The sequence below is a fragment of the Sciurus carolinensis genome, chromosome 12 (assembly GCF_902686445.1).
Source record: "Sciurus carolinensis chromosome 12, mSciCar1.2, whole genome shotgun sequence".
Taxonomy (NCBI): Eukaryota; Metazoa; Chordata; class Mammalia; order Rodentia; family Sciuridae; genus Sciurus; species Sciurus carolinensis.
Window position 1 is genome coordinate 82502231 of NC_062224.1, and position 15685 is coordinate 82517915.

Below are 15685 nucleotides of genomic sequence, written 5' to 3' on the forward strand. Positions count from 1 at the left end.
CAGGGGAAGGAAGGAGAGAAAGGAGATGGGGAGGGAGGGAGGGGCCCAAACAGCCCCTCCACACCAATAGCCCGGCAGGGGGACGTGAGTAATACAGGCTGGTTCAGAGGGAGTGAGATCAAAAGCGAGTAGATACAAGAGGTTTGTGCTTCACCGACCAGACAGCCAGAGGCTCAATGAGACCTTTGTTACCCAGGCCCAAGTCAGGGTTGAAGGAATACCTGACTGCCCCCGCCTGCCGGTGCCCCGCCCCCACTGGCCACAGGGCTGGGGGAGGGGCGGGTCACTAGTGAGTCAAGTTGAGTTGGGCACAGCCCGGGCCTGGCCAGCGGTGGGCGGGAGGAGGGAGGAGGCCTGCCCTCACTGGGGCGTGGAGCTTCTGGGGGTGAGTGGAGGAGTGAGTGGCTGCCTGGCAGGCAGGAAGTGGCTCTGCGGGATTGTGAGGGAGACTGCGAGGGAGAGGGGCCCTCGTTGGGTCCCCCAGGTGAGCAGCCCTTGGGATCCCAGTCCCTGGCCAGGGTGCCTTGGGAGGCGACTGAGGGCATTCTGCCTGGAGCTCATCGCTTTTTGCAGGTCTTGGGTCTGGGGTTCTGGGGGTTCATGAGAGGATAGGAAGGAGCCCAGGCTGCTGGGCGGGGGCTGATGACCCAGAGTTCAGGTGGGAAGCTGAGCAGGGCCTACTTGACCCTTAAGGTTGGGTAGGTCTGGGGGGTGTGGGCGGTGATGGGGGGTGTGGGCGGTGATGGCGAGTGTGGGAATCCAGTAAGAGGAGGGTTGCCCCAGCCGGCCTCCTGCAGAGGACCAGGGAGTCTGCCCCGAGCCTGGGGGTGGGACCAAAGTCGGGGTGGTAGCTGCTCTGTGGCAGAGACAGGTTCTGACCTGAGCCTGAGGCCTCTACCCTCCTGCTGGAGGGTCAAGGCTGTGCCTGGAGGTCTGAGTCCCCTGGGGCTTTCCGGAACCTGGGCGTGCAGGAGTCTTTGGCAGCCCACTCTTCCAAGGCCGATGCCCACAGCGAACCCCTCGTGGGAGAGGGGAGAGGAAATGGAACTTGTGTTTGGGACATACCTTTCCCAGGGTCCTAAGACCTTGGTGTCTCCCAATTCAGCTCTTCACCCTGGCCTGGGGTTGCCTGTGCTAACCATTGAATCCTGCTCACCAGAGTGGCAGCACACAGACCCCTCTCAAAAAGCAGTGTCCGGGGTCAGCTCAAAGCTGGCTGTCCCCAGGTGGTGGGCATTTAAACCTGGCCCTTTTCCTGCCTCCAGAGAGGTCCAACTAGGTCTGAGGTCTTCCTAGAATAGGAATATGTCTCGCTAGAATAGGTGCACTCGGTGTTTGTACATCCTAGTCTGGGGTAGTGTGAGCCCCTGGGAGGGGACTCAAGACACTTGTTTCCCCTCTAAAGAGAAGGCAGGTCCTTGTCTTTGCGTTCCTTTGTCCAGACCCTCCTTTGCCACTCTGCTTCCTGTGCTGGGCTGGAAAGGGTTAAGTTTTGTAAAGAGCGAGCCTACTATGGGGCCTCTCTCAGGCCCTGGCCTGCCAGCCTTGAAAAGATCCAAGATCCGGCCTTATTCGTTTGGGGAGGGGGTAGTTAGGGACCTTGGGAGGGGGCTGGAAACTAATTAAGGGAATTCGAGGAGGTCCTTTATGGCCAGGAAGCCACCCCTCCTCATACCCGGAGTGAGGGCCATTGTGTGGGGCCTTTGCAGGGCAAGAACTGGAAACTCATTACTGGGTTGGCTTTAGTGTTCTTGGGGCCAGGCAGGTGGTGGGGGATGGTGGGAGAATGTAACCTGGGGGGCCCAGGACTTCTGGGAGGCAGTGCGGGTGGGTCTGGGGTGGAGGAGGGTGGGAAGGGAGTCGGTGGGGCTCCCCAGGTGCCCCCAGCTTCCTGCTTCCTTTTGACATTCCTGTTGCTGAACCCCTCAGCTCTGCTGTGGCCTATGGCTTTTCATTCCTATGTGATTGCTGTTCCAAACTCATGTAGGGCTAAAAGCCATGGGCTACAGTGAGGGGCGAGCTCCTCCTGCAGCAGCTGCATCTCCCCACAGGACCAGCCACAGAGTGGGCGCCAGGATATCTGCTTGGGGGAGGGCACTGCGGGGGATTTAGTAACCTTGGGTCTGGGGCTAGGCTGTGTGTCCTTGGCCAAGTCACTTCCCCTTTCGGGACCTGGACCGTCTCTGTGAAATGAAGAGACTGGGCTAGTGGTTCCAAGAGGAAAGGAAGGAGCTGTTCGTGTGTGCTGAGGTCTTGCTGAGGTGTTGGGTCTCCCTTGCCAAGTTCCTGAGGCCTTGTTTGGGCTCAGAGTTTCGGGGCCTGGTGTCTGGCGCTGAGCCACCAGGACTTGAGCCTTTCGTCAGTGCCTCCAAGACAGCCTGTGTCACTCAGCGTCACTCCCTCCGTTCTCTGCTCAACTCTGAATCCTCAGCCTTTTGTGTCAGGAGACCTGGGGACTGCTTGATGACTGAAACAGGAGGAACTGAACCAGGAAGGCTGCGCCTCCCTAGGGGCAGCAAGTCGGAGTCTGGGTTCCCTGCCTTCCCTTCTCCCCTCCTGCCAGTCGCTCAGCCTCCTGGCTCCCTCCCTGTGCCTACTTCCATTCCCACCCTGTTTAAGTCTCCCATCTTGGGAGACTCCCAACAGATGGAAATAAAGCTGGCAGTCTGGCTGCAGTGGCAGGGGAATCACCCCTCCTCCTGTAGCGCCCCCGCCCTACCCCCCTCGCTGGTCCAGCCCCAGTCTACTTAAGACAGACCACTGAAGAAACAGAGTGCTATGTTTGGTGTTGATGATCAAAAGCCAAGTTATTTATAATGCCTGGAGCCCTTAATTTCTCCCATCAACATTTACTAAGGGCCTCTGATGTACCATGATTCGAACCATCTTACCTGTACCATTCATTTCATTCCTAAGATAGCCCCACCTATTATTAGCCCATTTCCCTCCCAGGAGAGCTGGGAAACGGGCCCACATGCATATGACTAGTAAAGGGCAGAACTGGGACGTGAACCCAGCTTTTCTGGTGCTGGAACCCACACCTTGGCCACATCATGCTGGATGCTGGGAAAGGCGACACCTGCATGGGAAGTACTTTCGGAACTCTGGGCAGTGCTGTGCTCACCGGGGCTGCTTCTCACCCAGGTCTCTATTGGGTGCATGTGCACAAATTGCCCCTGAGCCTGGCTCCAGTCGCCCTCTGTCCATCGCTGGTTTTCTTTTTCCGGCAGGAGCAGAGGATGAAAATGGAAAACAATAACCCAGGCAAAGAGAAAACCCAAGCCAGCTGGGTTTTTGCTGGGGCCTATCCAGGCTACTTCACCTCCTGTCCCAGCTTAGATGGTGAAAGGAACAGGGATGAGAGTTTGCCGGGGTTTTTGCTTCTTTCTGGGTTCTTTCACCCAGAAATCAGAGATGGCCAGCCCCTGCCCCAACGTCCTTCATTGTCCCACTCCCCCAGGCCCCAAATGAGCCCCTACATGGCTCTGAGAACCTCCTGGTCTGCTTCCCTGAGCTCCCAGTCTCGTAACTGGAAAGACAATGGAGCAGTGCCCCCTTTCAGTTCCCTGCCAGGGCCCCTTCCTGAGAATTCTGTTGTACGATTTGGCCTGAAAGCCTCAGGACAGAGAAGGGGACAAGTGAGCAGTTTCAAAGGTTGTACCTCCAGCAAAGCACAGCACTCAGCAGGGACTGAGTAAGTATTAGTGAAAGGAATTGTGACCTGGGAGAAAGGAGGTGAGGTAAAAGAAGTCATTTGCCATAAACATGCAGAACAGGCCTGCAGCTCACAGCTCCCCAGATGGTCTCACCTTTGCTGGGATTGGGCCTGGGGGCCTCTGGGGTTCCAAAGTTGAGTCTCTTTTCCATCCTTTGTGTCTTGGCCACCACCACTGGGGCGGGCCTGGAGAAGATATGCAATTATACATTTCACATAGTCGTTGGATTGCCCTGAATAGGCGAGCTGGCCTCGTGCCCTCTCTCCCTGAGGATTCACAGATCAGAGGGCTGCGTCTGTCCTGTCCCCTGCTGCAAAAAGCTGCAACAGAAAAATTCTGAGCAATCGAAGCCTCTGCAGTCCTCAGATAGACCCAGCAGAAGGCCTCCCTTGGGAGAGCAGGCCCCTGTTTAACCACGCTGAGATTCAGGCGAATCTCTCTGGTGGTATTTGTCCCATTTTTGGGTGGAAATGGAGTTTGACTGCTAAACCCAACTTCTTTTTAAATGCAAAGACTATTGAAAAGATCTCTGTCCCCATCTTCAGAAGGGGGTGGCACTGAAGTTTTACTTCTGGGGATCTCTTCTGGCACCGGTAGTCTGGGCCTCCAGGTTCCTAAGCTGCCACTGTCTGTCACGTTGAAGCCCCTTCTTTTTCCTGTTACACATACAGTGACTTCGAGGTTGGGCCAGCCTCTACCAAACCCTGGAGGCAGGGCACAAGGCCCTCTCAGCTCCCAGCTACAGTGGCTACTGAAAAATGTCTGGCTGCCCTTGTAGTTTTGGGGGAGAGGCGCTTTTGTTCTTTCTGCCTTTTTTCCATAGACTGGCAAGGAGGGCTGACCTTGGCAAGCTAGGGACTGTGGCCTCTGAAGGCCACAAGGCATTGAGGGCTTGGCTCCTGATTCCAGGGCACTCAGTTTCCAGCAAGTCAAGAAGGAGTTAACTCCAAGGACTCGGGATTCTCCCAGAATGTGGAGGCCGGTGCCCAGCTTTGCTCTGCCAACTCTGGGAAGAAGTCCTGGGATCTGTAGTTTGTGCCACCACCCACCCCTGGCCTGCCTGTTTATCAACAGAGTCTTGTAGACTACAGTTCCCAGAAACCTGCAGAGGCTAGGCTTTGGGGGAAGGGGTGGGGTGTGAGGCTCAGTGAAGGCAGGAGAGGAGAGGGAGGAGGTGGGGAGAGAACCCAATTCACCCCCTTCCTTTTTAATTCTTTCTCCTGGTGTGTCTGCTCCACCGCCCGAGCTAATCCCCCAAATCCGGTCTCCTAAGCCGCAGCTGCTTCCCTTCGCAGTGATGAATGGCTCGGGGAGGGAAGGTGAATTCATATTTTAATTACTGAGGCGCGGTGCTCCGGGTGCAGGGGAGGGGGCGGAGGGCTCAGCATTGTTCCAGAGGCACTGAGGGCGCCCCTCCCTGGGTCACTTCTCTCCTGCCCTTTACCTGGGGTGGGGGTTGGGGAGGGAGGGAGGATGTCCTGCTGGAAGCTCTGCTTCTTCAGCCTGAAGGGATGGGGGTGGAGGGACCATTTCCCTCTCATTTGTCAGAGGATTCCTGGCGTGTCCCAACACTTGTGAATCTCTTCTACCCTCCCACCCCCACTGCCACCCACTTGGATGGAGGACACTGCCAAAATTCGAGACACCGAGGAGCTGAAGGTCTGCGAGCCCCGGAGCCCTGTCTTGGGAGTGTCTTCTTGGTTCTTGCTCGGCTCCAGCTGTCGCCCACCCAGGGCCCTATTTTAGTCCGAGGTGCTAGAATTAGAGGACCCCTCGGGGTGTGGCAGGGAGAGGTGCAGGTGAGGGGCCGAGGGACTGTATGAGCAGGGACTCTGGGGAACCTCCAGTGGGGACAGAGGATGGATGCTCTGTGGCTTGGCATGTCTTCTGCTGGGCTCCCACAGAGCCGGGCGGACCCAGGAGCATCTATGCCCTCAGACCCCAGACCATCTTGGACCCACGCTGGGGAAAAGCCAGCGAGGAGGATGCAGAAGGAGCCAGGGCCAAGAGCTTGCAGTCAGCGAGGCCAGCTGAGGGATGGTGGGAGGCTGGTCCAGTGTCCACTGCCCCCTTCCGGCCCTGGGTTTCCAGGGACTGTTTTCCATTCCTCAGCCCCTCCCGGACGTGGACAGGGACGTGGAGGGTGGGAGGGGAGCTCCCAGCAGGAGTGCAGATGAGTGGGGAGTGTTCCCGAGGCTAGAAGAGGAGGGTCATCAGGACCTGACTTCTCCAGGGAGCCTCCAGCTGGTGCTGGAGCACGCTGCCAAGTGAGAGGGACAAAGGCAGAGAAGGGAGCGGACAGAAGCCCTTCCCCGGGCAAAGCAGAGAGGCAGAGACCACAGCCCTGGCCGAGGGCTCCCCAGGTACTTGTCGGTGGGGCCTCTGAGGGGGGAAGGGTGGGGCCTGCAGCAGCAGGGACACAGATGTGAGATGGGATTCTCTGCCCATGGGTCCCCTCTTCAGGGGCTAGCCTGGCCAACTTTGTGCCAATGACAGAACCCAGGTTGCCTCTTGGGCTTGGAGCGGGGCTTGCAGTGAGGCCCCTGGCAGGCCTGGTGGAGAAGTGGGAGCATTTGAGATTCAAGGTCTGGGCAGAAGCACCAGGCCCTCTGGTAACATGCTCTGGCTTGGGGAGCAAGGACCCAGAATCCCACTGAGGCAGCCAGCCTCTGATTCCTCCCGGAGCCGGGTTGCAGCCCTCAGCCAGGCTGCTGAGGGGCTTCCTTCAGCTCTTTCCTTTTGATGTGTAGTAGACCTCCCCACAGGGTGGGCTGAGCCAAGCGCTCAGGAGTCTCATCCTCCCCAAAGGACTTCAGGAATGAGCAGTCACTTAAGGAGGTATATTTTACTGTTTGAAGAAAGAGCAGGCATTGGAGGGGAAGCAGGACCAGAGACCCAGCTCTGCATCCAGAGCTGGGGGCAGGGCATTGATGGTCAAAGCTACTTGCCAGGCTGGGTTTAGATGATGTGAGTTCCCTCGATCAGCTGTGTTATATTGTGAGTTGCTCTCCATATATTTTTTCTGTAATCTTGGGAATATTTTGTTGACAGAGTCCTTGACATACACCTCTGGCATGGAAGTGTGTGCATTACAATTACTGATGACAAGGGAAGCCGCCTGCTCTCTCCCTTCTTCCTGCTCAGGCTAGGATTCCCAGTGCCCTTCTAGTCCCTCAGGTTTAGGGTCTCAATGTTAACCTCAAATAATCTCATGATACACTGAAATGAGGAAATAAAGGCCCAGAGAGGTACAGCTCCTTGCTCAGGGTGACACAGCATGCCAACGTCAGAACCAAGAATAGAACCTAGGCCACCTAAGCCCCAGCTTGGATCGCTGTCTCTCTAGGTTTGTCATGGGAGGGATCCAGAGATAGCTGCAGCAGTAGATGAATCTAGAAATATTGTAGTTGTGTCTCGGCTTTCTCTATATATATCCCAGAGATTGCTCTCTGCTCACTATATATACTCTACCAGAGTGGGTGTGTAAATGGTGCTAGAAAGCAGGTTATTAAATAACAGCCTACCTACCCATGCTGACTCAAGCTGGGCCTCCTGCCCACCCAGCTGGCCATTGGAAATGCATTGCACCTATTAATTACAGCTATTAGCTGTATTACGAGGATGCTGAGAGGGGGAGGGAGGGAGGGGAAAATCCTGACAGGACCCAGCTCCACAGCAGGCACTGTGCTTGGTGGAGGGTTGTTCTGCCTAGAGAAACCGAGGAAGTTGGCCAAAGGGGCAAGGTTGACCGGACCTGGGGAAGTGTCCAGACGGCAGCCACCTGGGCCTGGCCAGGTTTCTCAGGAACAGTGGAGCCACTTTGCATGTGTGCCTTGAATTTGGAGCCAGGACATCCCGTGCAATCGCTGCTGGTGAAGGGAGGTCCCTCCTGCATCCTCATGCCAACCCCTCTGGGACGGCCCCTTTGAGCCTTGCTCACCCACGTGCTCCCAGCGTTCTTCCTAGAGAGAGAAGAGACTCCCAGCAGACCCAGAATGCTATGCGGGAGCCCCCACTGACCTGCCTGAGCTGGCTACTCTGCTCCCTCCACAGGAGGCTCTGCACTGAATGGGCAGAGAGGTGAGCTGGAGGAACATTCAGGGGCCCGAAGCTGGGGAAACCTGAGTGCCCGTGTGGAGAAGGGCGCCCTCAAGGACTGAACTGACCTCTGGTCCCCAGCCAGGCACTTGCAGATAACAGAGTGGCCCCTGCCTGGCTCCTATGCTGAGCACCAGGTCAGCCAGAAGTAGAGCCCAGAGTGCCCAACTGGGGCAAGTCCAGCCTCAGCTTCTACTGCAGACTGACTTTTTTTTTTTTTTTGTACCAGGGATTGAATCAGGGGCGCTTAACCACTGAACCACATCCCCAGCCCTTTTTTTAAAATTTTCTTTCGAGACAGAGTCTCACTGAGTTGCTGAGGGCCTAAGTTGCTGAGGCTGGCTTTGAACTGACCATCCTGCTGCCTCAGCCTCCTGAGCTGCTGGGATGACAGGTGTGCGCCACTGTGCCTGCCTCAGACTGACTTTTGGACTAGGGAAGAAATGAGGTCTTTCCCTTTTGTCTCTAACTCCCAACCCCTTTGCCCAATATAGGTCCTAAATAAAACAGTCTGTTGGCGAAAAGAACTGGCTTTGCTGTCTGTTCTCTGCATGGCGAGCTTGGGGGTGCATGTTACTCTAGGCAGTGAAAGGACGTGTGTTATGTTTCCTATCGATTTCCCTAAGGGTGTCAGACAGCTTGGGTTTGTTAAGGAGTCCGTGACTGAGTTCCAGGCGACAAAGTAGAATCTGTGCTGGATGACAGAGTGAATTCAAGCTCCACAAAGTCCCACATTTGGATCATCGGATGTGCAACCTAAAGGAGCAAGCAGACCCCTCCCCACCTTGAACCTGTGTGAGATGGCACAAGCCAGAGCTTACTTTGAGCCAGCTGTTTCCTGTTGCAGGACAGGTGTGTGGTGATAAAGTGAGGCAGAGGGTGGGGACAGCAGGAGTAGCTGGGCTCTCTCAGGTGATGTCAACTCCATGTGCATCAGGAAACGTAGCTATTTCAGAGAGGCAGTAATTTGGTGGCATGACTCTCCCCTAGCTGGTGTGAGAGGGGGCAGGGCCGGGCTGGGCCGGGCAACCTCTGTGAGTCTGGAGTCCCGAGGGTTCTGGGAACATTAACCCCGGCTTGCTTCTTTCTTCCTGCCTTTCTTCTGCCCCTTTTCCCTGCTGCCTTCCCTACAGATCTTCTCTGGTGAGTGTCCCCCAACCTGGCCCAGGGCATGCCCCAGTTCACTTTCGCCTGCTTCTGTGGCCTCCATGGCTTCTGCAAGATGAAGAGGAAGAAGGAGGATGTTCACAGAGAGCGGGAAACAGCGGTGTGAGCAGAACCAGGGCCCCTAGCAGGTTCCAGGCTGAGGCTGCCCACCCACTCCTGCTGAGGTTCGGAGCAGGAAGCCATGTGTGCGTCTTCCATCTTCACTGAGCTGCTGCTCATCTCAGCTCAGCCTGACTCTAACCTGAGGGCATCAACCTCCTGAGTGCCTCCTGGGCCTCCTCCTGGGCCTCCTCATGCCCACACCCATTAGCTTCTAATCTTCAGACCTCCCTGGAAAGAGTGCCCCACTGAATAAGGGGATTGCAGGACCTTCCACTTCTTTACAGACACCGAGGAGCCCCAGGGAGGCCAAGGAGTGGAGCTTCTCTCCTTCCCTGAGAGCTCCAGGGACTCTTCTCAGAATAACCCTGTGAGGGACACTGCCTTGGATGAGGAGAGCTGTTGCTAAATAGGAAACTCCAGCAAAGAACCATCGAGCAGCCCTGACCCTGGTTGCGGGCTAAGGCTTGTCTGGTGTGTTGGAGGTATGAAATGACCACCTTCAAGTCCAGGACCTGGGGCTGCAGCATTGGTGGGACATGAGTCTTTCTGGGCCCCCTCCCAGTGTCGTCGTGGGCCACATGGGCCAGGCCTGATGTGGAGAGCAGAGCTGGACACAGAGGCCGGGCAGCAGGTAACCCTGCTCTCCACCCAGCACCAGGCAGTCTTTCCGTGACTGATCCTAACCCACCCACTTCCATGAGGCCTGTGCCTCCCTGGCAGCAGCACAGATGTGGGGAGACCTGGCCCCCAGGCACTGATCCCCTTCTCAGGGACTGTCTACCAGGGCCAGACGGTGGGCCCCTTTCATTCCGCCTCCCTGCATCACCCTGCCTTTTCTTTCTGTTCTCAGGAGCATGGGGGATGCTTGCATGTGGTGCTTTCAGGGAAACTTGGGTAGGGGAGTCTCTTGGACTTCCCTTGACTGTTCCCCTCATTTTCCCACCCCATCAACCTTCTGGCACAGTTTCTGCCACCCCTTCCCCCAGCTCCCCTTCCCCCAGCTCGTTTCCGGGAGGTAGGACGCAAAAGAAAACCCATCCTTTCCTCGCTCTTTCCCTCTCCCTCATTTTCCCCTCTCCCCGCCCCCCTCATTTTGTCCCTGTGCCTGGACCTGGTGCTGTAGGGGCACAGAGCTGAGCACGCCCGTGGCAGAGACCCTCAGCAGATTCTGCTGCTTCGGCAGGGCCAGCGGCCTTCTGCACAGGGGTGTCCAGTGCAGGACCCGTCACATCCCCAGCAGCATCCAGGGACAGAGTAGCCCGCCTGACAGATAAGCAGGTGGCCTGATAGGGGAGGTCAGGGCCTCAGGGCAGAAGGAGCGCTGCACTCCCCTCTCCTGGGGACGTGGGAGGACAGAGGCCTCTGCTGCTCCGCTCCAGGAACCTGGCAGCCTTGGCTTGCCCAGCCCACGCCCACACTCAGGGGCATTTCCTGGGCTTTGGGCAGATTTGGTGGGATCAAGGTTGTCTTGGTGAGGCCGGAGTGCAGCTTAAGAGTTCTTTCCTCCATCCTCCAACCCCCTCCTTTGCCCCTGCCTCCCAGGCCCAGCCTGAGACAATCTGTTATTTCCTTTTATATCCAAAGAATTATAAACAGAAGTTCTTCCCTCAAGGTAACAGCAAGATTCAGCAGTAAAGGCCAGTGGGGTCAAAAGGGACAGACGAAAACTCCCTGGTTCTTTGTCCTCATGGCCAGAAGAGGCCTTGGGTGAGGCAGACATGGGCAGGAAAGTTTTCAGGGGGCTAAGTTGATACAGAAGCCAGAGAGCCTGTCCGAGAGCATGTGTCCCTAGCAGTGGCCCACGTGGCTGCAGCCCCGGAGTAACCACTCCTGCAGTGGAGGATGAAATCCTATCCCCAACACTGAGAGGTGTTGGGTGTTGTGTCCTAACCACATGGGCTCACCCAGAGGAAAGGTCAGGAGAGTAGAGAACATAGGCCTGGGGACAGGTTACCAAGGGCAGCTCTCCCTGGGTGCACCTCTCAGTCCTTGGCCCAGATCGCAGCTGAAGGAGTTTGACAAGGAGCTTAGTCAGAGCTTCTTCCCCCAGGAGAACTTCCCACCGGGTATCTTGGACCCCTGCTGTGGGAACACAGGTCAGGTCCCAAGGCCAAGGTATTCGAGTGTGGGCCCAGCTGGCACCTGCCCGTAGCTATCCTTGATTTCCAAGCTGGTCAGGGCCAAGGCTGGAGCGGATGCTGAAGCTGAAATGACCCGAATCAGGCAGCAGTAACTCCTAGTAGCCATCCCTACACTGTTTTGTCCCTGTTGAATCCTCAGGGAAAGGGGGACTTTGAACCTCTCAGCATCTTGGGGAGCAGTCTGGAAACCTGTTCCCACCTCTGTGCCCTTGGGTGAGCCCAGGACAGGTGCAATCCAAAAAGGCTGAATTGGCCCCAGTGTCCACATACTGTGGGCCTCTGACTTCTCTGCCCTGTTCCTTCCAGGATGGACCCAACTGCCTTGTTTCCTGCCCTGCCCTGAATCTCACTCCTTCCCAGAGGTTCAGTTGGATAATTTTCCCCTTTCATTTCAAATTCCCTCTATTCCCTGCCCAAGTGAAGGCCAATCCATGGTCCCTTCCCAGACTCTACTTGAAGTGGGGCCACTGAACTCTTAGGGTGAGGCGTGGGCACATGGGTAGATAGTTTCTCCAGAGGGGCTCAGGCCTCTTCCCCCTCCCCAGAACCGAAAATTGAGGCTAGAGGACTCTACTGCAGAGCTGTATCCCAGCCCTTTCTATTTTTTATTTTTGAGACAGGGTCTTGCTACGTTGTAGAGGCTGGCCTTGAACCTGTGATCCTCCTGCTTTAGCCTCCTGAGTAGCTAGGGTCCTCTTGTTCTTGCTGCAGGCACCAAGTGAGTCCTCCACAAAGAACCGGGCACTTAATGTTCCCCATCTCTAAAGGGGAAACTTCCCATGCCCAGCCCCCCGGTTGAGCTGTGTGCTGTTAAATGTAGGAAAAAACAAGTATGAACAGTTCTTGGGGGCCTCTCGATTTGAGTATTGTCAGGGACCCTGGCCCATGAGCCCCAAGGGGCCTCTTGCTTAAGTTGAATCCTTTATTAGGACGTCATTTCCTTCCCTACTCCCGGGGAAAGGCTTTTAGAATGTAGCCAATGGGTTCATAGAAATAAAAAGAGAGATTATTTTTAGGGGGAAAAATAGCAATAATCTAACTAACTGAACTTCCGGTGAGTCTGCACAGTGGGATACAGAGGGCCAGGAGCTGGGAGCCAGGTCTCCTGGGTTCCACTTCTTCTTGAACATTAAATGTTCCTGTGGTTTTAGTCTAGTCAGGCCTTGGTTCTGGGACACAGTTTTCTCAACTATAAAAGTGATTACACTCATATCCTCTAAGTCCCCTCTGAGTCCAGAGTTTTGAAGGTTGGGAGCTGAGCATCAATGGGGCTCAGGGCCATGGAAGCAGAGGGGTTGCTGGGATCCTGTGCTCCAGTGGAAAAGCCAATGTGTGGGGAGGGTGGGCCAAGGTGATATGGCAGGTCCAAGAGATGTTGGGCAAGTGAGAGGGATAGTCGAATCACCTGGAGCTTTTGCAAGAATGTACCCCCAGCAGGGGTCCAGGACTGCTCTCCTCCCTTCTACAGCCAGGTCCAAGGGAGTAAGTCTGCTGGCCTGGACTCTAACTGCAGGCACCCCGATTGTGCTCTTTCTTCTCTTTCCCTCCCTTCTTGCCTTCCTCTCTTCCTTCTCTCTCACCACCACTACCTACAGATGCTCGAGAGATTTAGACGAGCTCTCCAGGGCCCGCTCCCTGCCCCAGTTAGGTAACCCCGGGATTCCCTTTGCACAGCTGCTCATGTACCCACCTCTAAGCTGATGGAACCACCCATCTCGTCACTTGCCTTCTGCAAGGGGAAGTGCCTCAGGTTGGAATTTGCCCCGTGTACAGACTGAATGTGCGTTTTGCCCAGTGTCGGGCGTGTGCCACGGGATGCGCTGCACTGGTGACGGTCTTTGGATGGACAGCCGCAGCGCCTAGTGCTCCTCTGCGGCTGGCTTCAATCCACAGCAAATTGCTTCCGCTCTCCCAGTCTCCTCCGGAGAAGGAGGAGCCACGATTCCAGCTCTCTACCTCCCAGGAAGGCACACACTACAAGGGCCATTGTGTCAGATGTGTCCAGATATGATCTGAACTTTTGGAGACAGACTTGGTTCACAATCAGGCTGTCACCAGAGAAGAGAATCTTGGGAAGGCTGTGTCCAGCGGGCTCCTGGCAGGCTGATCCACAAGAACCAAGAACCAGAATCTTTTCCCAAGGAATGAACAAATGAACACTGTCCCTCCGACATTACCCTGCTCCCAGTACAAACAGCTCTCCAAGTCCAGATTGCTGAACAACTTAGGGCCAGGATGTCTGACTTGTCAGAGTGCATTCCCCAGACCCTTGGGCGGTCCACTGGGCCAGGGTTGTCTGGTCAGTCCTGCCTGGGGCCCCTTCTGTAAATGCCCCCGGGGTCAGAACCATATCCCTGTTTTTTCATGGGGAACCCAGGTAGTCAGATCACCCAGCAGGAGAGTGAGGTGGGAGCTGCCCAGGCCATCCCTGGTGGAATTCTTAATGCTCAGGAAGAAATTCCAAATCCAGAAGCCCCCAAACCTGGGCAGTCTGGGCTCTGGCAGAAAGCCTCGGGTCTGGAGTTCAAGGGTTTTCCTGGTGGGCTGCTGGGCTGTCTCCCCATCTGGGGCAGCCCTCTCTCTTCCCTTAGCGCATTCCAGTGTTCCATCTGAGGGGCGGAGGAAGGTGGGAGGGGGAGATGGCAGGACCCAGACAGATCCTCAGGACTCTCCCAGCCTCTGTTGCCATGGCAACACTGCTATTTTTATCCCGTTGTTCATGATGCTCAAAGCTCTGACTTTCTGTTCCAGAGAGGCCAAGCTGCCTTCTGCCCTCATCCCTCTACACAGCACCTTCTCCCAGAGGCCCGAGGAAGGGAAGGAGTGATCCCGCTCAGCCAGGGGGATCTGTTCGACAGGGGTTTGCCCCCGCACTGTTGAGCCTTTGGTTTACCTACCTGGTTTAGGCACCCAGTTCATGTTTTCTGGGCAATCAAAACCCCGTGGTCACCTGGGAAGCCACTGCAGAGGAACTAGGAAGAGCTGCCATTTAGGATGTTATTCCCACCTGACCATGACTGAGACTGCTGCCCTTCTGGGGAACACAAGACCTGGTTCTGAGGAACATCCTGTTGTTGTAAGCCAACCCCTGGTCTCCTACAAAGGAAAGAGAACTAAGTCTAGTTAATTCACAGTCAGATCTTTGCAGGGGCATCTAAACCCCACCAAAGAACCAGGACTTGGACAAATGACTTCATGTCTTTGTTCAGTCTTTCTGGCCCAAACAGGACAGCATATATTCTCCAGACTGGAAAGCAGACTCCCCCTATTCAGTTCTGTTCCTCCAGGAGCTTAAGGTCCCCCTGCCCTACGCCAAGGTGCTGGGGATCAAACCCAGGGCCCTGCACATGCTAGGCAAGTGCTCTGTCAGTGAGCTACATCCCCAGGCTGAAGCTGTTGCTTTTTTGTGGTACTAGGGATTGAACCCAGGGGTGCTCTACCACTGAGCTACATGCCCAGCTCTTTTGATTTTGCGACAAGGTCTAAGTCGCCCATGCTGGCCTTGAACTTATGATCCTTCTATCTCAGCCTCCCAAATAGGGAGGATTACAGGCATGCATGACTGAGCCAGCCTTTTTTCTTTCTTTCTTTCTTTTACTGTGGTGCTGGGGATTGAACCCAGGACCTCATAGATGCTAGGCAAGAGCTCTACCACTGAGCCACATCCCCAGGATGGGCGTGAGTTCTTGTGGAAGCTCTTAAAGTCAGGACTTAATGAATGGAGTTCTTAGAGTTGTTCTTCCTATCTCTTCTCCCTGGCCCACCATTTGGTCCCCTTCCTATGCCGCTATCTTCACTGCAGTGGCAGGAGACCCCTGAAAGTCAATGGTGCTAATGTTCCCCACCTACATACTTCTAAGTAGATCAGTGAGGTTTGAACCCAGCATGTGGGGTGACTAAGTTGGGGGGTACATTATATGCACATCCTCAAGACCCTGGACACAGGTTGGGATCTTACCCCAGGAGAGTATCTGTATCTTATTATCCCTGGCACTGACTTTCTACCTCTGCTGAACTGACTCCTGGATGGTTGGTTTTCCTGGGGTGGCTGAGACCTATTTACTAAGCCTCTAATTGGTTTCATTTTAGCTCAAGTTGCATGGCTTCCTGATTCTGTGCACCTGGAGTAAGCACTTTTCTGGTCGCCACTGAAAAGCATGCGGGCAAACGCTGCTCTGTTAATTGCTGTAATAAACAGACTTTATTATATCCCTTTGCAGTAAATGAATTACGTGTCAGGGCGGATGGGGCATCCGTGTTTATTTCACACTGTAATACGTTGCAGCGGAAGCTAGACATGCTTCCACCAACTCTGCTGAGAGGAGGGAGAATGAGACTGGGAAGAGGAGGGGGCACGAACCTAAAGTGAGGAGAACTCTAGAACTGGAACTCTGGGCCTCATTTGTACTATTTCTAAATTGAGGGAAACTAGGCCTCCTGCCTCCTAGCATCTCAGATAAA

The 15685-nt window shown here is 55.3% G+C and overlaps 1 protein-coding gene across 1 annotated transcript in view; it reads left to right on the top strand.

The window, feature by feature from the left end:
* The first annotated feature begins 395 nt into the window (after positions 1-395).
* Positions 396-15685, top strand: part of Lemd1 (LEM domain containing 1) — a 58960-nt gene continuing 43670 nt past the window's right edge. The window contains exon 1 of the mRNA XM_047519870.1: positions 396-484. The gene's annotated coding sequence lies outside the window, so the exon portion shown is untranslated. The remainder of the gene's footprint in view (positions 485-15685) is intronic.